This window comes from Dipodomys merriami, unplaced genomic scaffold (genome assembly GCF_024711535.1).
Source record: "Dipodomys merriami isolate MVZ:Mamm:240054 unplaced genomic scaffold, mDipMer1.0.p SCAF_4, whole genome shotgun sequence".
Classification (NCBI taxonomy): domain Eukaryota; kingdom Metazoa; phylum Chordata; class Mammalia; order Rodentia; family Heteromyidae; genus Dipodomys; species Dipodomys merriami.
Genome location: NW_027205603.1, coordinates 66,413,912 through 66,441,476, shown reverse-complemented (window position 1 = coordinate 66,441,476; position 27,565 = coordinate 66,413,912). Strand labels below are relative to the sequence as shown.

Sequence of the window (27,565 nt, the reverse complement as noted above, 5' to 3'; positions counted from 1 at the left end):
CTGAGTCACATTCTTCCTTAAAACCGGGCCAGAGCCAGGTAGAGCTTCTCCACTCTGAGGCTTTTATCTTGAATTGTTTGTTGCATCATAAGAGTCATTATGATCATAGTAACCTTTGTGATTCCGATTTCCCCAGTCATGAAGGCAGGAACAAAAGAAGAAGAAAAAAATGCCCTATTCTGAACATTTTGAGATCTTAAAAATAAAAGGTGCTGGGTAAGCCTACATGTTAATGAGTACCAGGCCTGCAGGGAAAGGCAGGGGGAGGGAGGGGGGAGGGGAGACAAAGGATGTGAAATGTGGAATGAAACCTCAGTCTGGGGACCTTGGCACTGGGTGAGAAGCAGCCACCTGGCAGGAAAGGGGCCCTGGGCAGATGAGCCATTACTGTAGTACCACGTATGGGGCAAGGCTCCTAGATGCTAGAAGACTGGGTGATTACCATTCACCCTCCTTCCCTCTCTCTCTCCCTTCCCTCCTCCCTCCCTCCTTCCCTCCTTCCTTCTTTCCTTCCTCCTTCCTTTCTTTCTCCTCTCACTCTTTCCCTCACTCCCTTTCTCCCTCCCTCCTTTTCCTTTTTTCCTTCCTTCTTTTCTCCCTTCCTTCCTTTTTTGGTACCAGTACTGGGCTTGAACTCAGCACTGGTTACTGTCCCTTAGCTTTTTTTTCTTTCTCTCTCTCAAGGCTGGCATTCTACCACTTAAGCCTCAGCTTAACTACTGGCATTTTGGTGGTTAATTGGAGATGATGTTCATGGACTTTTCTGCCCTGGGTTGTCTTTGAACCCAGATTCTCAGATCTCAGCCTTCTTAGTAACTAGAATTGCACACGTGAGCCATGGGTATCTGGGCTTCAAAGTAAAGTTCTTTGCCTTTCTCTGAACCTGAACTCTGCTGAATGTATGTTGCTGTTGTACGAATGTAGCTGGAAGTCATGATTCAGTGTGGACTCCCAAATCGCACACTTAGGTGAGTCAGTCCAGGCCAGGGCCCTTAATGTTTTCATTGAAGAAACATGGGAAATTGGGTAAAGATACATTAGACATTGTCCAAAGTAAAAGAGTGGGGCATCAGTGGCTCACGCCTTTAGTCCTAACTACTCAAGAGGCTGAGATATGAGTGTCTTGGTTCAAAACCAGCTCAGACAGACATCCTAGATACTCTTATCTCTAATTATTAGGTAGCACAATGCTAGAGCTAGAGATAAGTTAGCCATTAGTGAAAAGGCCAAGCGAGAGTGCAAGGTCCAAAGTTCAAGGTCTTTTTTTGAATGTTCAAGCACTCCCCCCCCCAAAAAAAAGCAGGGCACTAGTGGCTCATGCCTGTAACCCTAACTGCTCAGGAGGCTGAGTAAGCCTGAGCAGGAAAGTCCAAGAGACACATCTCCAACTAACCACCAGAAAACCAGAAGTGGCGCTGTGGCTCAAGGAGGTGGTAGAACTCTAGCCTAGAGCCAAAAAAAAGCGCAGGAACAGTTCCCAGGCCCTTAGTTCAATCTTCATGACTGACAAAAACAAAAGCAAAAAAAGAGGAAAAATGTCTGTAAGTGCGTATACTCCAGGGCCTGACACAGAATAAGCCATTGAAAGTTGCTGTTGCCATTTCTGATGGTGGCTCAGTGGTATGGGATTTCTAAATTATTCATCAGTTGAAAATACCTTCCAGGCCAGGCACTAGTAGCTTAGGCTTGTAATCCTAGCTACTTAGGAGGCTGAGATCTGAGGATCAAAGTTCAAAGCCAGCCCAGGCAGGAAAGTCTGTGAGATTCTTATCTCCAATAAAACCAGCAGAACACTGGAAGTGGTGCTGTGGGTAAAGTGGTAGAGTGCTAGCCTTCCAGCATGTGTTAGGCTCTTGGAAATCATCATTTCAATTCACTGCTGAGTCATAAAACTGACAATTGTGACATATTTGGACAAAAGGGCAAACTCTCTCACGTTTGCTTTCATATGATTGCTTATGCTCTCTGGCCAGGTCGCAAGCCTGGAGAGAAAGCTGTTACCAAAACCATTGACTAGGAAGGACTAAAGTGGGAAGGGAAGTGGCAAAGATACCAAGCAAACAATTCTCTGGTGGACTATGATTAGAATTAATCAAAATAGGGATGTAAATATCCACTCAACAGCCCTTCTGGGTTTTTTTGTTGTTGTTGTTGGTCATGGGGCTTGAACTCAGCCTGGGCGCTGTCCCTCAGCTCTTCAGCTCAAGGCTAGCGCTTTACCACTTGAGCCACAGCACCACTTCTGGCCTTTTCTGCTTATGTGGTGCTGAAGAATCAAACCCAGGGCCTCATGCATGCAAGGCAAGCACTCTGCCACTGAGCCATCTTCCCAGCCCGCCAACAGCCCTTCTGGAATAAACCTAGTAGCCAAAGGTGATTGGTTTGCTCTGAGGTGCACAAACGCTTCACTTTCCCCCCTAAAACCAGTGCCATTTAAACTATGTCCACTGCAAATCCTAGCAGTTCCCTGGAGAAGTCTATACCATTTTTCTTTTTTTTTCTTTTTTTGGTCCGGTCATGGGGCCTGAACTCTGGGCCTGGGCGCTGTCCTTCAGCTCTTCAGCTCAAGGCTAGCACTCTACCAGTTGAGCCACAGCGCCACTTCCAGCTTTTTAAAAAATTTTTTCTGCTTTTGTGGTGCTGAGGAATCGAACCCAGGGCCTCATGCATACAAGGCAAACGCTCTACCACTGAGCCACCTTCCCAGCCCTCCATTTTTCTTTCAATTTACATTTATTTTATATATGTTGATTCTTCTGCCAGCTCTCAAAGGCAAATCTTTATCAAATAATGTTATGATGTTTTTCTCCTTTGGTTTTGAACGCTCACTTGAGTATAATCAGAGACAAGACTGCAACTCTGGAGGACAGGGGTGGGGGTGGGGTGATGTTGGGTTCAGGTGTGTGCATCAGGTGATAAACAAGGACATGAGCCCAAGCTGCTTAAAACAAGGAGGGATCTTTTACCTACAGGTCCTAGAGAGGCTGGGGTGCCAACTGAAGGGAGGCCAGGAAGAAGAAGATGCAGCAAGAGGCTCCAGCATCAGGTAAGCACAGAGGGGAGAGGGCAGGAGGGAGAGAAGAAATTGGGGGAGACTCTACCCTGGTTAAGGTCCAGGGGCTGCGTATGTTATTATGGTTGTGTCAGTCCTGAGGCTTTAAGTCAGGACCTGGGCACTATACCTGAGTGCTCAAGGCAGAGCTCCACTTATGGCTTTTGGTTGTTAATTGGAAATAAACGTCTGACAGACTTTTATGCATGGGCTGGCTTTGAATTGAAATCCTCGGTTCTCAGTCTCCAGAGTAGCTAGGGATTACAGGTGTGAGCTACTAGAGCCAGGCAAGAGGGGTGGCTTATTCTTCCATAGGGGTGTGAATTGACTAGTTAAAAGAAAACACACCATCATTAAGCACTAGTCTGGGATTGTGGGGTTGTGAGTTTTTAGTTAGAGTCTCACTATGTGGCCTTTGATGGCCTCCAACTCTCAGATCTCCTGCTTCGGGTTCCCAATTTCTGGGATTGCGGGCATGCACCACTGTGCCCAGCTGACCATTAGATTTTAGTGTGGTTACTGGCTGAGGTGTGTGTTGATTTTTGAGTTGGTGAGATGAGGAACAAGTGGGCTACATCACAACCACTCAGGGAGGGGAAGCTTTAGCTACATGAAAGGTGATGTATAATTAATTGGATTTTAAATAACATATAAGGCCTGCAAATTGATGAAACCTTATTTACATGAATAGATCTAATGCTACTTACAGGAATAGAACTAATGTTATTTAATTCTCACAACAATCCTACCCAGTCAATGTTGTTATGATCCTAGGGTTGCAAATGAGCAAACAAAGGCTCAGAGAAGTGAGGCAGTTTGTCCAAGACCTCACAGCTAGAAAATAGTACAGCTGGAGTTCAAATCCAAAGGATTGGACTCCAGAAACTATATTGTCTCTAAACTACAACAAATACAAACAGGCACACTCAGACATTTCCTATCAGCTTTTAATAGGGTAGAAACTACCATAGCACAAACTTGTATGAATCCTTTTGGAGCAAGGTCTTCATTCATTCCTTCAAATAACAAATGTTGTTGATTATGTACATATATCTCTATAGACTTCCTGTAACTGTATTGAATAGAAACCTCATGGCTCCACCCTCCTTTTAAAAAATATTCAAGTCTGTGCATATGAGATCACTTAAAATCAACCCCAGCAGGCATGAGTGAACACTGACTGATGAATGAAGAACATTTTATGAGGCAAATGTTGTATTTAGCCATTTTGTTATTTATTGTGAGTGCAATGTGATTGACTTTTGTAAATGATTTTCATATTCCCAACAAGAAGAGAACTGAACTTGGAGAGAGTAAGGGAAGGAGTGACATAGTCCAAAAAGAAATGTACCCTTTACCTGAGTTATATAACTGTAACTCCTCTGTACATCATTAATAATAACAATTTAAACACTTAAAAATAAAGAGAACTCTTAGCAGTTAGAAGAAAATGTTGTATGAGTGATTTGGTTTTTGTTGTTTTGTTTTTATTGTGGGGGGGGACAGGACTGGAGTTTGAACTCAGGGTTTCATGCTTTTGTTTGGCTTGCTTGCTCATTTGGTACTCTACCAGTTGAGTCATGCCTTTATCCCAGCTTTTTGCTGGCTATTATTGAGATGGGATCTTGAGGTGCTGGCTTTGAACTTCAATTCTCTGGATCACAGCCTACTGGATAGCTAGTATTATAAGTGTGAGCCACTAATGCCTAGTTGTATTTCAATTTTTTTTTTTCAGTCATGAGACCTAAACTCTGGGCCTGGGCACTGTCCCTGGGCTCCTCAGCTCAAGGCTAGTGCTCTACCACTTGAGCCACAGCGCCACTTCTGGCTTTTTCTGCTTATGTGGTGCTGAGGAATTGAACCCAGAGCCTCATGCATGCAAGGCAAGCCCTCTACCACTGAGCCACCTTCCCAGCCCTGTACTTCAATTTTTGAAACTAAAGTTGTGTACTTTTCTTTGAAATTGAAGGTTGAAGAGGCTTGAACTCTGGGCCTGGGTCTGTTTGTTATTTATTTATTTATTTATTTAGTAGCTTTTTTGCCCAAGGCTAGTGCTCTAGCACTCATAGTTCCACTTCTAGTGTGTGTGTGTGTGTGTTTGTGTGTGTGTGTGTGTGTGTGTGTGTGTGTGTGTGTGTGTGTGTGTGTGTGTGTGTTCTGGAGCTTGAACTCAGGGCCTGGGCTGTCGCCGAGCTTTTTAGACTTATGGCTAGTGCTTTACCACTTGAACCACTCTGGCTTTTATGGTGGTTATCTGGAAATAAGAATCTCATGGATTTTTCTTGCCCAGACTGGCTTTGAACCATGATCCTCAGCTCTTTGCCTTCTGATTAACTAGGATTATAGAATTACAGGCCTGAGCTACCAGCACCCAGATCACTTCCAGCTTTTTGCTTGTTAGTTGGAAATGAGTCTTGGTGGCCTTTCCTATCTGGGCTGGCTTTGAACCATGATCCTTAGATCTTAGCCCCCTGACAAGCTAGGACTACAGGCATGAGCCACTGATGCCCAGCTGAGCTGAACTTCTTAAAAGTCTAATCCAACTGACTTCATGATGCTGACAAGTGTCTTCCTGGAAGTTCTCTGCTATGTTGTGGTTCTAAGAAAACACAAGAGCTTCTCCCCAGAGGAGGCTCTCAGTTTTCATTATTTCTCTATGCCTAGTAAGGATTAGCAAATCCTAGAGACACAAGCCACTGCCTTGTGAGAGTGAATATGACTTCTGGTGACTCATTCTTCTACTTCATTGAAGGATAGTTCTTTGTTATAAATACCCAGGGAAAAAATGCTGCCATACATTAGTCTATATTCAAACAGGCTCAGAGTTAGTGTTTTCTGTCATCAAAATCAAAGTGTTTCCTTGTCATCAAAAAGAGTGGCAAATGGCCCTTGATAACACTAATCTGTAATGGGACTTACAAATTTTGTCTTTGACAATGTCTTTTCCCACAGATATGCACTGCCAAAGTACTGATGCCAGTCAGTACTGATAGCAGATGGTTGGTTTCATGTGTCCACAGCTTTTGCAGCCAAGGACCAACCAAAGATTTAACAAAATTGCCAGTGACTCATATCCAAACTACCTAGGAAGCTGAAATCTGATGATTGTGGTTCTAAACCAGCTAGAGCAGAAAATCTATGACCAGCAAGAAACCAGAAGTGGAGCTGTGGTTCAGCTGGTACAGTACCAGCTTCTTGTGGACTTTCCTGCCCAGGCTGGCTTTAACCCACTATCCTCAGATCTCAGCCTCCTGAGTAGCTACGATTATAGATGTGAGCCACTAGCATCTGGCTTCATGCTCTTAATTTTAAAAGCATATGACTAGAATTTATTATCCTCAATTGTGTGTGTGTGTGTGTGTGTGTGTGTGTGTGTGTGTCCTGGTACTGGGAATTGAACTCAGGGCCTGGGTGCTGTTGCTTAGCTTTTTCAAGGCTGGTGTTCTACCTCAGTCATACCCAGCTTAGTGTGTCACTTGTCTGTCAGATTTCAGACTTTCCCTTATGGCACAGTACATATTGAATTGTATATCTGTTTATAAGTCCTACCTATAAACTTACAAATAAGCAGAAACTTTTTTGGGGGGTGGGGGGGCTGGTCCTGGGGCCTAAACTCTGGGCGTGGGCACTGTCCCTCAGCTCTGCAGCTCAAGGCTAGCACTCTACCACTTGAACCACAGTGCTACTTCCAGCTTTTTCTGCTTATGTGGTGCTTATGTGGGCCTCATGCATTCAAGACAAGCACTCTACCACTGAGCCACCTTCCCAGCCCCAATAAGCAAAAACTTAAAGCAGATCAACCCAAATAAGGAACTGGTTAAGGAAATTATTGTGCCCCTTTCAAGAATATACAACCATATGAACAATCATATTATCTATGTGCCAGTGGCTCACACTGGTAACGCTCTGCTACTCAGGAGGCTGAGATCTGAGGATCCTGGTTCTAAGCCAGCCTGGGCAGACAAATCTGAGAGATTCTTATTTCTAATTAACCAGCAAAAAGCTAGAAGTAGAGGTATGATTTAAGTGGTAGAGTGCCAGCCTTGAGCAAAAAAAAAGCCAAGCAAGAGTGAAGGCTCTGAATACCAGCACAGAAAATAAAAACAAAAATCTCAACCTAATCATATTGTAGAAGCATATTACAGAAATGAAGTATTGGGCCTTTTAATAATCTCACAAAACTTGAATAATAGTATACACTTTGTAAAAACATAAATGTTCCTAGCTCAGAATGAGGTTGAGGCCATTTACCTGGATTTCTCTGAGACTAGGGAAAGGAGCCTGGGAGTAGGAGGGGGTACTCCTTTTTTTTTTTTTTTTTTCCAAGTTCAGAGTGGCTGCCTCTCCTGTGGTGATAGACTAGAGCCTAGGGGCTGGAACCCTGGATGGGGGGGTGGGGCAAGAGGTAGGACTCTCTCCCTCCCCCCACCCATCTCCTGCCTGTCTCCTCCACAGTTTCAACCAAAACCCCTGACAGATGTCAGCCCTGGGACCAGAAGAACAAGGAAAAACTGAGCAGTTCTCCTTGCCACCTCAGCCAGTTTGAAAGGGAGGAGTCACAGGGTTGCAGACTGCACCACACAAGCTTTCAGAGCAATTCTGGAGAGAATCTGGGCTCGCCACCAGGCGGTGTGATTTTTGAAGATGTGATTTTTTCTATGGATTCTATGTGTGTGTGACAGAATTTGAATCCAGGCCTCACCCATGATGTTAGGCAAGCTCTAGGCTATTGAGTGACATCCTCAGCTTTATTATTATTATTATTTATTTTTCATTTTGTGTCCAGGTCTTGCTGTGGAATGGAAGATGATCTCCAGCAGGGGAACACCCCCCACCTCCTGCCCACCACCCCCCGGCTTTCCAAGTGCTGGAATTACAGGTGAGCTCCCACATCCACCCCAGGAAAGATTCTTACCTCCGTTTCCTTATGTACAAAATGAGGATGACAGTAATAGTTAACAGGGTTGCTGTGACTTGTGTGCTGAAAATTGAATATCTTTGAACTTAGTGATAAATGTCTTAGAGCGGATACATATTATGTACCAAATAGGAATTCCAACTCATCACAAATACTGTTATTGGCTTATTTTTTATTTTTCCAGTATGAGACTTTGAACTCATGACCTTGTGCTTGTCTAGAGAGGCCCTCAACTATTTGGGCCATAGCCCAGCCTATAAATACTGTTAAAATCTTGTGCTGTTGGTTTTGTTTTTTTTTTTTAACCTTAAAAAATAGTGACTTCTTGGTGCCAGTGGCTCACGTTTATAATCCTAGCTACTCAGGAAGCTGACATCTGAGGATTGTAGTTCAAAGCCATCCAGGGCAAGAAAGTCTATGAGACTCTTTAACCACCAAAAGGCCAGATGTGGAACTATGACTCAAGTGGTAGTGTGCCAGTCTTGAGCTAAAAAGCAAACAGTGCCCAAGCTCCGAGTTCAAGTCCTAGAACAGGCACAAAACAAAACAAGTAATGACTCCCTGCTGTTTGCATGTAAGAAAAACCTGTCATTATTTATTGCTCTTCAGGCTTGCCATTTCAGCATCTTAGAAATAAACCAAACAAAGAGAAATTAAAGTGTGTGACTGCATTCCTTCCAACAAACAAAATTGTTTGAAAATTTCCCTTTTCATTTCCAGATTTCAAGAGGTTTAGCCTGCTTCCTGCCCCTAATTGCTCTATTAACTTAATCTGCTCAGAGTTTCCCAAGACTTTTAAGTCATTGGTGTTTGAAGCTGTCTCAGGCTGGTCTGGGCTGGCCTCTTCCACCAAGAGTTGGAGCTGAACAGTTTTCCTTGTTATCTTGAGTTCTGTTTTGCTAGTTTCCTCCTTCCAAGAGCTTTGTCCTGACCTAATTAAAAGAGCTCTGGTATTTGTGCAAAGCTGCACAGCAAGTGAAATGATGTGTAGTTATTTTCCTTTCTCCAGTAGCAACCTGGAGCTACGCATTTGTCCTAATTTTCTCATTTGGCTCCTATTCTGTCTCCTGTGGGCATTCAGTTGCTTCACATGTAACTAGCGTAAATTAGTTCTCTGCATAAAAACAGACTGAGCAAGTTTATTCCTCTTTCTGAGTCTTTACTGTAAAATGGGAATAAAAGTTTATTTATTTATTTATTTATTTATTTATTGGGTCTGGTCATGGGGCTTGAGCTTTGGGCCTGGGCGCTGTCCCTCATCTCTTCAGCTCAAGGCTAGCGCTCTACAACTTGAGCTACAGTGCCACTTCCAGTTTTCTGATGGTTAATTGGAAATAAGAGTCTCATGACTTTTCTGCCTGGGCTGGCTTTGAACCGTGATCCTCAGATCTCAGCCTCCTGAATAGTTAGGATTACGGTGTGAGCCACCAGCTCCCAGCTAAGAATAAATTCATTTTAAGACCACAAGTTTGTGGTAATGTATCACAGCATCCTAGTAAATAAATATATATAGTATTTCTTTTTGTCTCTTTGGTTGTGTGTGTGCCTTTACTGAGGCTTGAGCTCAAGGCCTGGGCATTGTCCCTTAGCTTTTTTATTTGACACACTCACACACACACACACACACACACACACACACACACACACACACACACACACACACACACACACACACACACACACACACACACACACACACACACCACCCTGTTTAATTGGAGATAAGAATCCGCTTGCTTGGAACTGTGACCCTCAGATCTCAGCTAGGATTACCAGGAGTGTGTCCAGCTAATATATAAATTTTTATTCCCATGGGCTGGGAAGGTGGCTCAGTGGTAGAGTGCTTACCTTGCATGCCTGAGGCCCTGGGTTCGATTCCTCAGCACCATATAAGAAAAAAGAAAAAAAAAGAAAAAAAGAATTTATTTTCTCATACTTTTAAAGGGCAAAGTACAAACTAGAGGTGTCAGCAAAGTGGTGGTATTCTCTCCAAAAGCTCCAGGGGAAAACCCTTGTAGCTGTTAAACAAAAATTAGAGGGCATTGTTTGGACTAAACTTCTGTACCAGGCCCCAAAGATGAGGCTAAAAATCAATTAGAGTTGATTTAATCCAAACTGTTTTTTAACCTCCCAGGAATCAGGATTAGAAAGGAAACAGCCAAATTCACCTTCTGCCCACATCACATCAGGCCCAGTAGGGTTGAGGATCTAACTAGGCATTTGCCACAATCCCAGCCCCAGGCTTGAAAATCTGCTAATATATGATGTTTACCAATAAGTTATTTCTCCATTATCTTCTAGTCTCTGCTCTGCAAGGAAAAGAACTTTGAAATCACCAATCTGCTTTTTTTTTTTTTTTTTGGCTGCTTGTTTCAGCTTTCTTCAGCCCTATTCCATCTTACTAACTATCTCCTTACCTCAGCTCTTGTCAACTTATTTTATTTTGTGGAAGTAGTGTTCCTGGCTAAAATCAAAATAGAGGGCTAGGAATGTGACTGAGTGGTAGTGTACTTGCCTAGCATGTGTGAAGCCCTGAGTTCAATGCCTCAGTACCATATAAACAGAAAAAGCCAGAAGTGGGGCTGGGAAGGTGGCTCAGCAGTAGAGTGCTTGCTTCTCATTCATGAGGCCCTGGGTTCAATTCCTCAGTACCACATAAATAGAAAAGGCCAGAAGTAGTGCTGTGGCTCAAGTGGTAGAGAGCTAGCCTTGAGTTGAAAAGCTGAGGGATAGCGCACAGTCTGAGTTCAAGCCCCATGACCAAAAAAGAAAAAAAAAGAAAAGAAAGAGAGAAAGAGAGAGTGAGAGAGACAGAGACAGAGAGAGAGAGAAAGAGAGAGAGAGAGGGAGAGGGAGGCAGGGAGGGAGGGAGGAAGTAAGGAAGGAAGAAAGAAAGACAGAAAGAAAGACAGAAAGAAAGACAGAAAGAAAGAAAGAAAGAAAGAAAGAAAGGAAAGAAAGGAAAGAAAGGAGAAAACGCCAGAAGTGGCACTGTGGCTCAAGTGATACAGTGCTAGCCTTGAGTAATAGAAGCTCAGGGATAGTGCCCAGGCCCTGAGTTCAAGCCGCAAGACTGGCAAAATAAATTAATAAATAAAAATAATTGTTTTTAAAGGGCTAAGAATGTGGCTTAGTGGTAGAGTGCTTGCCTTGCATGTATGAAGCCCTGGGTTCCATTCCTCAGTACCACATAAACAGAAAAACCAGGAGTCGCACAGTGGCTCAAGTGGTAGAGTACTAGTCAAGCAAAAGAACAGGAAAAGAACAGGAACAGTGCTCAGGCCCTGAGTTAAAGCCCCAAGACTGGCAAAATAATAATAATAATAATACCAACCAAGATCTTTTTTTGGGGGGGGTCGTTGATCATGGGGCTTGAACTCTGGGCCTGGGCTCTGTCCCTCAGCTCTTTAGCTCAAGGCTTGCCCACTACCACTTGAGCCACAGGACCATTTCCAGCTTTTTCTGTTTATGTGGTGCTGAGGAATTGAACCCAGGGCCTCATGCATGCGAGGAAAGCACTCTATCACTAAGCCACCTTCCCAGCCCCAGGATCTTTAAATTGTTGTGCTTTTATAGTTCCACCTCCCTCAGCTTGTAACAATATAATTCCAGTCTTCTGTCTCCATCTTCACACATCTGTCTTTTCTCTTTCTCTCTCTCTTTTTTTTTAATGTACTGATCCTAGGACTTGAACTCGAAGCCTGGGAATTGTCCCTTAGAGCACCAGCCTGGAGTGAAAAAGCTATCACTTGAGCCACAGCTCCACTTCTGGCTTTTTAGTGGATAATTGGAGGTAAGATTCTCTACTTTCTTGCTAAGCTGTCTTAAAACCCTGATCCTCAGGTCTCAGCCTCCTGAGTAGCTAGGATTACAGGTGTCAAGCCATTTTCTCTTGGCTCATTTTCTCTTAACAAGGACATCAGTCATTAAGTTTTGGGCTTATTCTTAATTATCCTTAATTATATCATCAGAGACTCTATTTTCACAAAGGTCATACTCACAGGTCTCTAGGATATGACTAGCATGTAGTTTTTAGCAGACCACTACTCAGGGCCAAGAAGGTAACTCAGTGGTAGAGTGCTTGACTTGCATGCATGAGGTCCTGGGTTCAATTCCTCAGCACCACATAAGCAGAAAAAACCAGAAGTGGCACTGATTGACAAAAAAAAAAAAAAAAAAAAGACCACTACTCAAGTACTAGAACATATGGATCTTGTGATGTTGTTGAGTAAGCATGGATGTGGTAAGGGCTGAGAGCAGAGCTCAGTGGTAGAGGCTGTGGGTTCAATCCCCAGCTCTGCAAAATAAAACAAAATAGGATACTCTTATGTGTTAAGTGATGCATCAGACTCAGCCAACAGTAATCACTGTAATAATTACTACCATGGAGTGAACGTTTGCTTAGAGCCAGGCTTATCACCAAGTGTACAGCTTCTTCAGAAAGATTCCAGAAAGATTAGCTAAAATGAGCTAATGGTAAGATTCAGAGCTGGGGCTCCAAATGAGGCTGTTGTGATTTTTGGAGCCTGTAACTAATCCAGTGTATTTGATAGTTTCCTAACTGTCTTCCTTAGACTAGCTGGGACTCATGCACCCCATTGCCAGCTATCAAGACTCTGGGCTGGGAAGGTGGCTTAGTGGTAGAGTGCTTGCCTTGCATGCATGAAGCCCTGGGTTTGATTCCTCAGCACCACATAAGCAGAAAAGGCTTGAAGTGGCACTGTGGCTCAAGTGGTAGAGCACTAGCCTTGAGCTGAAGAGCTGAGGGGCAGCACTGAGGCCCAGAGTTCAGGCCCCACAACCACCACCAACAACAACAAAAAAAGCCTGAGGCTGAGCTCAGTTAGGGACAAGGGCTTAGGACAAGTAAATTGTTTTACTTCACAAATAAAAATTCAAGGGCACTGGTGGCTCACGTCATAATCCTAGCTACTCAGGAGGCTGAGATTTGAGGACAGTTCAAAGCCAGCCTGGGCAGGAAAGGCCATGAGATTCTTATCTCTCCAATTAACCACCAGAAAACCAGAAGTGGTGCACTGTGGCTCAAGTGGTAGAGCGCTCGCCTTGAGCTGAAGAGCACTCAAACCCAGAGTTCAAGCCCCATGACCAACAAAAAACAAAACAAAACAAAACAAAACATGGCTACAGGCCATGGTAGAACACCAGCCTTCCAAGTGGGAGGCCTTGAATTCAAACTCCAGTACCACATATGCACCTGCTCCCCCAAGTATGTGAACTGTTCAAAGGGATTTCACTGTGGTTATTTCACACATTCACACACTAGATTTTAATCAGATGGATCCTCTCTCTTACTCTGAAAGAAAATATTTAAAGCTGAAATACTGAATGTTCCTCCAAGATTCTACAGGGCTACAGTATTGCATATTTACTTGTTTAATACTTATTTGACAGTGCTAAGGATGAAACCCACAGTTTCTCTCAGACTAGGCAATAGCTTTACAACTGAGCTATACTGCATACTTTTCCAATTGCATACCTAAAAGTCCTGCCTGGAGTCTTGTAAGTCAATGTACTTTCTTGACAGTGGGACTGCCTCTTGGTTCTCTCTTGTCAAAGAAATCTAAAATGGGCCAGGTGCAGGTAGCTCATGCCTGTAATCCTGGCTACTTAGGAGACTGAGATCCGAGGATCTCAGTTCAAAGCCAGCCCAGACAAACCACCAAAAAGCTGAAAATGGAGCTGTAGCTCAAGTGGTAGAATGCTAGCCTTGAGCACAAAAGCTCAGGGACAGTGTACAGGCTCTGAGCTCAAGCCACACACACACACACACACACACACACACACACACACACACACACACACACACACACACACACACACACACACACACACACACACACACACACACACACACACACACACACACACACACACACACACACACACACACAATCAAAATAGGCATTATTTTCTGTTCTAGAATGTGTTTGTCAGCAGAGAAGGTTAGTGTTCGGAAAAGACTACCAGAGAAAGAACAGAACTAAAAATGGATTGGTCATTTCTTTTTTTTTTTTTTTTTGGTCCAGTCGTGGGGCCTGAACTCTGGGCCTGGGCGCTGTCCCTCAGCTCTTCAGCTCAAGGCTAGTGCTCTACCACTTGAGCCACAGCACCACTTCCAGCTTTTTTCTTTTTGCTTATGTGGTGCTGAGGAATCGAACCCAGGGCCTCAGGCATGCAAGGCAAGCACTCTACCACTGAACCAACTTCCCAGCCCCATGGTCATTTCTTTTTCTGCGAGGAGCTTCATTATCATGCCTGTCTCTCTAATCATGATTTCTCAGGATGTCAGATAAACAGCTTCGTTTTATTGAGTGGAGTAGAACTTTGCCTTCAGTAACTTCATTTTGGTGTTTAGCCCTGGTCTTTTAGGGCCTGGGAGCTCATTTAGTCCAAAAGCAATGGACTCGTATGACCTCTAGTGCCTGCCATTGTCATCTGAGTTCAATAAACATTTGTTGACTTGAGCATTCATAGGAGACCATTGAGAGATTAGGTAAAATCTAGTTCTAAAAGATTCCCACAGGGCGGCAGTGTCTCACATCTGTAATCCTAGCTACTCAGGAGGCTGATATCTGAGGATCGTGGTTCAAAGCCAGCCTGAGAAGAAAATTCCATGAGACTCTTATCTCCAATGAACCACCAGAAAAACTGGAAGTGGCACTGTGGCTCACGTGGTAGAGTGCTTGCCTTGATCTGAAGAGCTAAGGGATAGTACCCAGACCTAGAGGTAAAGCCCCATGACAGACCAAAAAAAAAAAAAAAAAAATTCCCAAAGGTCAGAATATATATATATATTTTTTTTGTCGGTCGTGGGACTTGAACTCTGGGCCTGGGCGCTGCCCCTCAGCTCTTCAGCTCAAGGCGAGCGCTCTACCACTTGAGCCACAGCGCCACTTCCGGTTTTCTGGTGGTTTATTGGAGATAGGAGTCTCATGGTCTCTCCTGCCCGGGCTGGCTTTGAACCGTGATCCTCAGATCTCAGCCTCGTGAGTAGCTAGGATTACAGACGTGAGCCACCAGTGCCTGGCCAAGGTCAGAATATTTTAGAAGTCACAAGGAAGCCCTATCCAATGGGCCTGGGATGACTTGTTCTTTTCTAATTTTGGTGGAGTTTCCAGAAGAGGAAGAGGGCAGATCCCCCAGATGGATTAGGAAGGATGTCGGAGGATGTGGCAGGTGGCTGGCACATTTTTTCCCCATGCTATATGCACTTGTGCTAGTATTTTTAAATGGCCTATCATCTGTTTTCAAGGTCTGCTACCAAAGGCCATTCAAGATATCTGAGTGATGAGAAGATGTCCAAAGGGACCCATTACCTCCATTAAACTTTCACTGAATTAGACTGCCTTCCTGTATTGTTCCCTTTTCCTTTTATCTGTACATTTTGTGTCCTTAGATGATTGAATTCCATGGGCAGAGGATCACTTTCCCAATTCACCTCCACCCTCCAGCTTAGCCTTCAGCCATACCCACTACCAACCCTTTCACAATTACTTTTGCTCTTACCTCCAGCCTCTAGACTTGTACACATACCGGGCTCCTCACATAATGGAAGTGTTGGCAGGAGCCTTCTTGTTCAATAAGATCCAGAGAAGACTTTTGCAAACAACCTATTCCAGGGGCTAGGAAGGTGGCTCAGTGATAGAGTGCTTGCCTCACATTCATGGGGCCCTGGGTTCAATTCCTCAGCAGAAAAAGCCAGAAGTGGTGCTGTGGCTCAAGTGGTAGAACGCTAGCATTGAGCTGAAGAGCTGAGGGACAGCGCCCAGGCCCAGAGTTCAGGCCCCACAACCGACCAAAAAACAAACAAACAAAAAACTATTCCAAGGGCTGGGAAGGTGGCTCAGTGGTAGAGTGCTTGTCTTGCATTCATAAGGCCTTGAGTTTGATTCCTCAGCACCACATAAGCAGAAAAGGCTGGCAGGTGCTGTGGCTCAAGTGGTAGAGCACTAGCCTTGAGCTAAAGAGCTGAGGCACAGCACTCGGGCCCAGAGTTCAAGCCTCACAACCACCAAAAACAAAAAACAAACTATTCCACAGACTTCAGGAACCCCAGTGCCTTCTTTGAGATTTCTGCAACTTCCCAGATAATGGACAGGGGGTTTCCTCAGCTTTCAAATTTCCACACAAAATTGGAGGTCCTTGAGATCCATGTCAGGCTATCTGACCAAAAAAGGAGAGTCACACAGGGTGAAAGTTTTAGCAAGAATTTATTTTAGTGGAACAAGGTTAAAAGTAGTGAAACCTTATGATGAATCCAAGTCTGAAAAAGATATACTTAATTCCTAACGTCTGGCCTGCTCAACCAAATGGGTTGCCAGAAATTAGGGTAGTTAAATTGGCAAGAAACGAATCGAGGCAAGATGTGAACAGAAAAGTGATAGCATTTTTTGGAAAAGAAAGATGGTAGAGATGAAGCACATGGCATAGACATTCCATAGGGAAGACAGCACGCTCCTCTCAGCTCTGCTAATTACTGAGGTTGACCTTGGGTTAAATACTAAGAACTAGATGGCTGATTGGTAGGTCTACTTTAAGGTTTTCTGTAAGGTTGAGACCATGTCAAAGATTTACTGTCCCATCCTTCTTCATTCTTTGGTAGCCTCTGGACTGAATTTGATGGATGAGCAGGTTTCGGCTGATTAGCTGATCCTGATGCCGGCAAGCTGTTGTTTTGTTTTTTTGTTTTGTTTTTGTCGGTCTTGGGGCTTGAACTCTGGACCTGGGCGCTGTCCCTCAGCTCTTTAGCTCAAGGCTAGTGCTCTAGCTCTTGAGCCACAGCACTACTTCTGGTTTTCTAGTGGTTTATTTGAGTTATGAGTCTCACAGACTTTCCTTCCCGGGCAGGCTTTCACCGGGATCCTTAGATCTCAGCCTCCTGAGTAGCTAGGATTACAGGTGTTGGCAGCAGCCTACAAGTTTTAAAGGCCTCAGTTCCTTCAGTGGCAGCTTTTCAGTTGGGAGAACTAGAAAAAGAGAGAAACATTTCCTGTTCTCCACACAGGAAATGGGAATTAGATTCAAAATGGTGGCTCTGAAACCTGGATTTTTAGACCGCAGGTGCAAGTTCTAGGAGTCCCAAGTTAGGTCTGGCTGTTCACCCCCACATACCAAGTAGAGATGGGTGGAAGGGCTTCATTCAGCTCAAGGCGAGCGCTCTACCATTTGAGCCACAGCTCCACCTCCGGTTTTCTGGTGGTTAATTGGAGATAAGAGTCTCCTGGACTTTCTTGCCCAGGCTGGCTTTGAACCATGATCCTCAGATCTCAGCCTCCTGAGTAGCTAAGATTATAGGCTTGAGTCACTGGGCTGGGCTGGGTTGTTTTCTTTCTTTTTTTTTTTTTAATAATATTTTTGGGCTGTTTTCTTTAAGAAGATAAAGCATAGCCCATTGGAAAGGCAGTGAGTCTTTTCCTCTAGATGCTTATCACTGAATCTTCTCAATCCTGGATCTCAAGGTGATTGCAAAGGAACTTCAGCAGAGAAAAGCTCAGATCAAAGGCACCAATATGAAGTTGGGGAAATTTAATCTGCAGGGCCCAGCAAAGCATGTTTTAAAAGTTGCCTCTTACATCTCCAACCTGTATCTGTACTTTCTGAAGGCTGTTCATCAAGTTGTCTGTACTTTCTGAGGTCTGTTCATCAAGTTGTCTGACAACTCCTAATCCTTAGACGATGGTTTGGGGTGGGTGAGACAGGGAAGCCCCCTACCCCAACATACCAGTAACCTTCCTTCTTGCCAAACCCACTTTTTATTCTTTGTCACTTCCCATCTGCAGAGTTTGCAGCTTTTTACCCCAGAGACTTTCCCCCCCTCTGCAAAAAAAAAAAAAAAAAAAAAAAAAAAAAAAAAAAAAGGTTATGGTGGGAGGGGACTTTAAATGGTTTTTTTGATTTACTTTTTGGTTTGAACTCTGAGTCTGGCCCTTTGGGTATGTGTTTAATTTCCTGTCCCCTTATCTCCCTATCTACCTGCCTCACTTAAGTTTTGGGCACTTCCTGTTCTGCTCTTCTGCTTTGGTGAAACAGTTCCCTGTAGGGCTCTTATGGCTATTTTGCAAAACCCAAGTGCAAGACAGAGCCATTTCCTTGTTTTCTATAAATTCACACTGACACCTCTTTATGCGAACAGCAGATTTTATTTTTCACTAAGATTTCAGGAAGATAGAGGAATTTACACAACAGAAAATGAAGCAACTTAACAGCAATCATTAGTTGGGTGCTGGTAGCTCATACCTGTAACCTTGCTACTCAGGAGGCAGAGATCTGAGGATCACTGTTCAAAGCCAGCCCCAGTAAGGAAAGTCTGTGAGACTCTTATCTCGAATTAACCACCAGAAAACTGGAAGTAGTGCTGTGGCTTAAGTAGTAGAGTGCTCAGCCTTGAGCTGAACTGAGGGACAGTACCCAGGCCCAGAGTTCAAGCCCCATGACAAACAAAAGAAGAAGAGGAGGAGGAGGAGAAGGGGGGAGGGGAAGGGAAGGGGAAGAGGAAGGAGAAGGAGAAGGAGAAGAAGGAGAAGAGGAGAAGGAGAGGAAGAAGAGGAAATCAGTAGCTGTCCTGCTTGGGTCCTTTCCTGAAAAACATCCTGTAGCCATTTCTTCTGTCTTCTACAGCCTGTAGAATCTTCTCTAACCTTACTGCTTTTTTACTTCTTGGTCTTGAGACTTGAACTCAGGGCCTTATATTCTCACTTGGCTCCCCTGTCCCTTAAGGCTGTCCTCTTTATCACTTGAGCCACACCTCCACTTCTGGCTTTTGCTGGTTAATTGGAGTGATAAGCGTTTCATGGACTTTCTGCCTGGGCTGGCTTTGAACTGGGATTCTCAGATCTCAGCCTCTGAGTAGCCACTTGCACCAGCCACTTTTCTCTTTTTACTTCTTCCTTTTTCTCAGGAGGAAACAAAGTAATCACACACACACACACACACACACACACACACACACACACACACACACACTTATAATTCACTTGCAAATACAATTTCTTCCCATTTTTTTCCAAGGCCATTTTTTTTCAAGACCCATGCTAATTTTTTTTAAGTAAGTTTTTTATTGTGAAAATGCTGTACAGAGGAGGGGTTACAGTTACATGAGCCAGGTAATGAGTACATTTCTTATCAAGCATTGTTGTCTCTCCTTTGTTTTTCCCCTACTAACCCTTCCTTCCCATCTCTACAACTACACTCCCTCCCCCCCCCCCGCCCCCCGCGCCTAAATTTAAAGTTTGTTTTTCGATGTAGTGTCTCGTACATCTCATTATCTCATTGTTGCAATGCTCCACTTGTATCCCTGTTTAAACAATTTGTTTTTCCCCTTCCCTTCTCCAAATTATACCAACATCAAATACAGTGAAAACAGGGGTTATACCATGCGGGAGGGACATACAAAGCAACAACAACAACAACAACAACAAAAATCACATGGTACCTTATAAATACATTAGAAGTAATAGCAAGAAAGAAAAAAACCACTTGTGTCTTTATCTTGGAGTTCATTTCGCTTAACATCATCTTGTCTGAACTTTTCTGCTTGTTTCAGACTATATTACAAATAAGGGAAATTGTGGGACCTATGTTTCTTTGGGCCTGGCTTACTTCACTTAATATAACTTTTTCCAAGTCTTTCCATTTCCTAATAAATGGGGCAATGTTATTCTTTCTAATGGAGGCATAGAATTCCAATGTATATATATATATATATATATATACATATATATGTATATATATATACATTGTATATATATATTGTGTATATATATACATATATATGTATATATATACATACCACATTTTCTTGATCCATTCATCTACTGAGGGGCATCTGGGTTGGTTTCATATCTTAACTGTGGTAAATAATGCTGCAATAAACAATAGTTGCTGGTAGCTTTAGTTTGGTCTTGTTTGTGATCATTCGGGTAAATGCCTAAAAGTGGGATTGCTGGGTCATAGAGGAGCTTTATGGGGAGTCTTTTGAGGAACTTCCATACTACTTTCCAAAGTGGTTGGACAAGTTTACACTCCCACCAACAATGCAGTAGAGTTCCCTTCTGTCCACATCCCCTCCAGCATCTGTTGTTATTAGAGTTCTTGATTATAGCCATTCTAACTGGGATGAGGTGGTATCTCAATGTTGTTTTGATTTGCATTTCTTTTATTGCTAGAGAGGTTGAGCATTTCTTCATGTGTCTATTGGCCATCCTTCTTTCCTCTTCAGAGAATCTTCTCTTTAAATCTTTAGCACACTTATTTATTGGGCAGTTGTTTCTTTGAGGATTTGTTGTTGGGGGATTTAATTTTTTGAGTTCCAGGTATATTTTAGATGTGAGACCCTTGCCACACTAAATTTTTTTAAAGGACTATTCCTAAGAAATTCTCTTCTCCCTCCCTGGTCCTGGGGCTCAAACTTTGGGCTTAGACGCTGTCCCTGAGCTCCTTTTTGCTCAATGCTAGTGCTCTATCACTTGGGCCACGGCACCACTTCTGGCTGTTTCTGTGATTGACTGGAGATACGAGTCTCATGGACTTTCCTGCCCAGGCTGCCTTCCAATGGCGATCCTCAGATCTCAGCCTCCTGAGTAGCCTAGTATCCCCCTGAGCCACTGGAGCCCTTCCTAAGGGTTTCTAAGACAAACTAATCTCCATCCCTCCTCTTTGCCTACATGTTCATAGGGTCATTGGTAATGGCTTCGTTTTCTGGTTCCTAGCTTTCCTACCTGTAAAATATGAATAGCTGGGGGTGCCAGTGGCTCATGCCTGTAATCCTAGCTACTCAGGAGTTCTAAGGATTGTGGTTCAAAGCCAGCCCAGGCAGGAAGTCCACACGACTCTTACCTTCAATTAACCACCAGAAAACCAGAAGTGGCGCTGTGGTTCAAGTGGTAGAATGCTTGCCTTGAGCACCCAGGCCCAGAGTTCAAGCTCATGACTGACAAAAAAAATAAACAAAATAAAATGTGAATGTTCTTATCAACCAAGTTGATAAGAGAATAAATAAGTTGACACATGAAATCCTTAACACAGGGTTTGCACACACAGCACAGACTGAGGGTACCTGTTCTTGCTTGTTCACGCTTCTTGTCATTGTGTCCTGTTCAGACAATTCGGCACTGTCAAGTGCCACTGCCCACACGCAGCCCTGTGAGCTCTCCCAGCCAGAACTAATCACTCCCTCCAGAAATCCTTCTGGCCACAGTCACACTTCCCTTTTGGCAAAGAGGAATGTAAAGGTAAATAAGACAAACCCCTGAGCCAGTTAATAATCTGGGAGGACGGAGAGAGGTTGAAGGGAATAGACAAGAAGCCAAAGAGGCCCAAGGAAAGCAGAGCGAGGGGTCAGTGGCCGGCTTCATGGTCTTAAAGTTCAAAATTTGCCATGTAAATGTGGTCATCCCTCAATACCCTGAGGCTGCTCTTCAGTCATTTTCCATTAATTAAACATTTACCACCTTCAGATTTAGGGCTTCTCACCTTTGACGTCATGTGGATTATTCCGAAGTTCACTCACAGAGGCAGAAACACTGAGTTAAGGTCAAGGAATTTATTGTAGAAAATGGACCTTACACAATTTCGGGAGAAATAGAAGAAGTAAATGTCTGGGAACAAGAGTTAGAGTCTGGAAAAAAGTCATTCACTAGCCCCAGCTCGCAGGGAAATCTGGAACCCAGGCTTTCCAGGTCTCTGGTCTGAGAGTCCCTGGCTCTGCCTGACTTCGCCTCTGTGACTTGGTAGCCCAGCAACCAGGCAGTCCTGGGGCTGCTGTTACTGGCAGGGTAGAGCTGGCAGCCAGGAAGGGCAGCCAGACTACAAGGGGGAGGATGTGGGCCCATTGTAATAGCCTGGCATGTTCCTTCAGGACTGTCTTAACTCTCACCAACATCCTTGAGAGCACAGGCGCCTGCCTGCTTCATCTCTGCTCCTAAATCCTTCCCAACTCCACCCTGATCACACAGGAAAGGAAGTGCAGGAAATACAGGTCTCAGAGAACAATCTAGCACCATATTCCCTATGAATCTCAGTGTTACTGGCCAGCTGGGAACATGACTGAGCTTTGGTATACTGTGTGTGTGTGTGTGTGTGTGTGTGTGTGTGTGTGTGTGTGTGTGTGTGTGTGTGTGTGTGTGTGTGTGTGTGTGTGTGTGTGTGTTTGTGTGTGTGTGTGTGTTTTGTATCTTGGGGCTAGAACTCAGGTCCTAGGTCTAGGTGCTATCCCTGAGCTTTTTTTGTTCAAGGCTAGGATTTAACCATTTGAACCACATCCAACAACCACAACCAACACATTTGAACCGCTTTTCTGGTGGCTGATTGGAGATAAGAGCCTCGTGGATTTTCCTGCCTTAGCTGGCGTGGAGCTGTAATCCTTAGATCTCAGCCTTCTGAGTAGTTAGGATTATAAGTATGAACTGCTGGCACCTTGCTGATATCACCTTCATAGAACAAAGAATAAACAATATTAAGAGGCTAAGCTAGGACCTACATAAATAACAGCATTAGAATTTCAGAATCTAGCCAGGCGCCAGTGGCTCACACCTGTAATCCTAGCTACTCTGGAGGCTAAGATCTGAGGATCAAGGTTCAAAGTCAGCCCAGGAAAGAAAATCCCTGAGACTCTTATCTCCAGTTAACCACCAGAAAACCAGAAGTGGTGCTGTGGTTCAAGTGGTAGAGCACTTGCCTTGAGCTGAAGAGCTGAGGGACAACGCACGCAGGCCCAGAGTTTAAGACCCACGACCGACCAAAAAAAAGAAAAAAGAATTTCAGAATCGTGTTTATATGCTCACATGTGAACAGGTGTACTGTACTTAGGTGTTTGGCACAGCAGTGGGAAAGAGCAATATTTTCAAATAAATGAGGCTGAATCAACTGGATATCCAGGTAGAATAAACATTAGTCTTGACCTCTACCTCACAATGTATATGACATGGCCCTGAGGCATATTATAGATCTAAATGTGAAAGACTAAATGTGAGACCACCCTCATAACTTTGAGCCTGGGCACTGTCCTGTAGCTTTTTCACTCAAAAATGGCATTCAACCACTTGAGCTACAACTCCACTTTTGGTGCATGTACCTGGTGTGTGTGTGTGTGTGTGTGTGTGTGTGTGTGTGTGTGTGTGTGTGTGTGTGTGTGTGTGTGTGTGTGTGTGTGTGTGTGTGTGTGTGTGTGTGTGTGTGTGTGTGTGTGTGTGTGTGTGTGTGTGTGTGTTCAATCAGAAATGAGAGTCCCATAGAGTTTCCTGCCCTGGCTGGCTTCAAACCTCCTCCTCAAATCTCAGCCTCCTGAGTAGGAAGGATTACAGACATGAGAATAGAACACAACAAGCACTTGGGGGAAGATGTAGGGCAAGTTTAAAATACAATTATGGAGCCGGGCGCTGGTGGCTCACGCCTGTAATCCTAGCTACTCAGGAGGCTGAGATCTGAGGATCGAGGTTTAAAGCCAGCCCGGGGAGGAAAGACCGTGAGACTCCTATCTCCAATAAACTACCAGAAAACAGGAAGTGGAGCTGTAGTTCAAGTGGTAGAATGCTCGCCTTGAGCTGAAGAGCTGAGGGACAGCGCCCAGGCCCAGAGTTCAAGTCCCACGACCGACAAAAAAAAAAAAAAAAAAAGTTTGTGGCAGGAGCTGGGAAGGTAGAGCGCTTGCCTTGCATGCATGAGGCCCTGGGTTCAATTCCTCAGCACCACATAAGCAAAAAGAAAAAAGCTGGAAGTGGTGCTGTGGCTCAAGTGGTAGAGCTCTAGCCTTGAGCTGAAGAGCTGAGGGACAGTGCCCAGACCCAGAGTTCAGGCCCCACGACCGGACCCAAAACCAAAACAAAACAAAAAAAAAAATGTTTGTGGCAGCTGGGCGCCAGTGGCTCACACCTGTAATCCTAGCTACTCAGGAGGTTGAGATCTGAGCATCCCAGTTCAAAGCCAGCCCAGGCAGGAAAGTCCATGAGTCTCTTATCTCCAATAACCATCAAAAAACAGAAGTGGCACTGTGGCTCAAATGGTAGAGCACTCACCTTGAGCTGAAGAGCTCAAGAACAGTGCCCAGGACCAGAGTTCAAGCCCCATGACCAACGAAAAAAAGTTCATGGCAGGCTAGGTGCCTGTAATGCCTGTAATCTTACTCAGGAGGCTGAGATCTGAGGGTCATGATTCAAAGTCAGTTTGGGCAGGAAAGTCCATAGAACTATAATGGACTATTAGCCACCAAGAAGCCAGAAGCTGAGCTGTGACTCAAGTGGAAGAGTGCTAGACCCAGGGTCAGCACCCAGTCCCTGAGTTCAAGACCCAGGACCAGCACATACACAAGGAAAAAAATTTCATAGCATCTTTAAATATAGTCAAAACAATGAACAAATGTGGTATATTCGTACTATGGAATCCATACAGTGATAAAATGAATTACCACTTGCTATTTGCAGCATTAATTTCACATACATAATCTTGTAGAATGTTGTTATCATTAAGTAGTTGTCTGAGAGGTTTGATTCAACATGTCAGTTTATGAGAACAGCACATTTTGATCAGCGTCACCCCTTCTACCATTCTCCCCTCATCTATCCCAGCCGCACCCATCCCCTCAAGTTACTAGGTTTCCTTTTCACATTGAACATTGAGTAATATGACTATACACACCTATCCTTCCTCTCTCCATTTGTCAGTTACCCTCCCCAAGTCCCACAAGCCTAGTCTTGAGCCAAAGAAGCTACACACTAAGCAACACACTGCATGATTCCATAGAAAGTTCAAAATGGGTGACAACAAGCAATGATACCAGAAGTCAGTGGCTTTCTTGGGTAGCAGAGGCTTCAAATGTTATTTTCTCTGGCAGGTGATTGTGATATTTCATTAAGCTACACATGAATAATACACACTTCCAGAAATACATTTATGTTCATATTTTCAGTGGTACTGGGGTTTGAACTTGGGAACTTGCCCTTGCTAAGCAGGTGATCCATCATTTGAGATAAGCTCCTAGACCTCTATCTCCATGTTTAAAGTGTGTTCTAGAAAAGCATCAAAATGCTAAAGACTGTTTTCCTTCTATAATTCCTCTTGCAACTTAGACCCTTAACTTTATTACTCAACAGATGTTTCTTAAGTAGTTATTATATGCCAAGCACTGGGTCTATAATGGGATGGCAAATGAGCTGTCCCAGGACCTGTCCCCTGTGGAACTTTTATCTCCAAAGCAAAGAGGGTTCTAGATGTTCTTGAGTCATGGCTGACTCCCATTTCCTACAGTTGAAGTGGGCCTGGGCGCTGTCCCTCAGCTCTTCAGCTCAAGGCTAGCGCTCTACCACTTGAGCCACAGTGCCACGTCTGGCTTTTTTCTTTTTGCTTATGTGGTGCTGAGGAATTGAACCCAGGGCCTCAGGCTTGCAAGGCAAGCGCTCTACCGCTGAGCCACCTTCCCAGCCCTACCACCAACTTCTCAAAATGAACTATTGGTGCCTCTTTTTTTTTTTTTTTTTTGCCAGTCCTGGGGCTTGAACTCAGGGCCTGGGCACTGTCCCTGAGCTTCTTTTACTCAAGGCACTGAACCACTCTACCACTTGAGCCACAGCACCATGTCTGGTTTTTTCTGTTATGTGGTACTGAGGAATTGAACCCAGGGCTTCATGGATGCTAGGCAAGCACTCTACCACTAAGCCACATCCCCAGCCCTATTGGTGCCTCTTAAGGGGTCCATCGCTCCCCACATCCTCCTAGGTAAACCTGTAGCAGCATCTCGGACAACCTCTCCACCCCTCACTCAAAGGTCCACCCTCAAACTTCTACCATCAAATGTGCTCTCCCCTCCCCCCGCCCTGCCCCATACTCCCTATTGCCCCCAGTAGAGCACCAGCTTCTGTCCCTGTAGCTCCTCATCTTGAACTCATGTGCAGACAAGGCTGGTCATCCTCAGGAACTGTTGAAAAATCTGGTAAACATATTGGAAGTAAAGTTTCCAGAAGCAACGCCCAATTCCTGAAATCCTGTAATCCCAATTCTGCCGGATGCCCTTCTTTGCTGCTGCTGGCCCTGGTCACATTGCTCCCCACCGCCAACAACATCTGATGATTTGGCCTCACTGCTGAGCTGGCGTAGATTCCCAATACTTGTGAGTCCAGATCCTCTGTAATCAGACCCCAACTTCTCTCTCTTTTTTTCCTTTTTTAATTGTTAATATAAAGGTGATGTACAGAGGGGTTACAGTTACATAAGTCAGGTAAAGAGTACATTTCTTCAACAAATGCAGCAGTGAACTCACTAGACACTATGTTGAAAATGAACTATACAACTTGTGGGTGGGATGGGAGGGAAAAACTGCGAGAAAGGGATGGAAGGGGTGACATTACCTGACTCTTGTAACTGTAATCTCTCCGTACATTAGCTTTACAATAACACTTACAAAATGAAAAACCTTAAAAAAGTACATTTCTTTCTGGACAAGTTACCCCTTCCCTCACTCTCTCCCAGTTCCCAGTTTCTTTTCCTGGTGTATGTCTTGCCTATGATTTCTTCTACCATTCATCTTTCCCTAAGCTCAAGCAGTAGAGCCCTAGCCTTGAGCTGAAGAGCTGATGGACAGCGTACAGGCCCAGAGTTCAGGCTCCACACACACACATACACACACACACACACAAATAATCTGGAGATGGTTTGTTCAGGAAGATAAGCAAATACTGCCATTTTATACAAGAGACTTGAGCATCTGAGGACTTTGGTCTTCAGACAGGACCAATCCCTTAAGGTTATGATAGGATAGCTATAGTTAATAAGGATGTCGTGTTGAGAGATAAAAGAGATGTGGGCTGGAATCCTAGCTATGCCTGGACAAGTGAGTTCCTCGTAAGCATCCTCCATTTCCTGTTCTGTAAAATGAAGATAATAATAGTGCCTACCCCTCAGGCAGGTTGAAGAGCTGGTTGGAATAATCTACCACACCCTTGAAGGATGGCAACCGCAAGGAGTATTGTCTTATTTACCTTTGCACCCCCTCACCCAGGTGCTCAGTAAATACCTATGACATGAATGTGCAAGCCGAATCACATTGCAATATCGACCTCAGGTAACCCAAGGTCAAACCAGGTGATATTGTTTGCTACTCAACAGGCCTCTGGTGGGGTCAGCTTAGGATACAGGTATCAGCAAATAATTTCCACCTGTTTTACTAAGCCAGAAGAAAATAAAAAGCTAAAAGGCGTAATCGAACAGTATTCTGGGACACCACCCCACAGTGCACATTGTAGCAAGTTACCAATGTCCCATGAAGCAAAAATTGCATGAGAGCCTGGGACTGGTAGCTTGCTCACACGTATAATCCTAGCTACTCAGGAGGCTGAGATGAGGGGATCTCAAAAATCCCAAATTGATAATGAATAGGTATATGCAAAGGTATAGGTTTTTTTTTTGTTTTTTTTTTTTTGTTTTTGTTTTTTTTTTGCAGTTCTGGGGATAGAACCCAGAGCTTCCATATGCTTGGCAAGGATTCTACCACTGAGGTACATTTCCATCCCATAACTAGATTGGATATATTTCAGACATACAATCTGGAATAAGAAAACAAATTGCAGAATGATAGGGTATAATATAGA

The 27,565-nt window shown here is 44.1% G+C and overlaps 1 long non-coding RNA gene across 1 annotated transcript; it reads left to right on the top strand.

Annotated features, from left to right (window-relative positions):
- The first annotated feature begins 130 nt into the window (after positions 1-130).
- LOC138806306 (uncharacterized) lies at positions 131-15,332 on the top strand. Its single transcript, XR_011365775.1, has 5 exons — positions 131-216; positions 2,973-3,046; positions 7,839-7,931; positions 11,656-11,763; positions 15,244-15,332. It is a non-coding gene; the product is annotated as an uncharacterized lncRNA (long non-coding RNA).
- Positions 15,333-27,565: the final 12,233 nt, after the last annotated feature.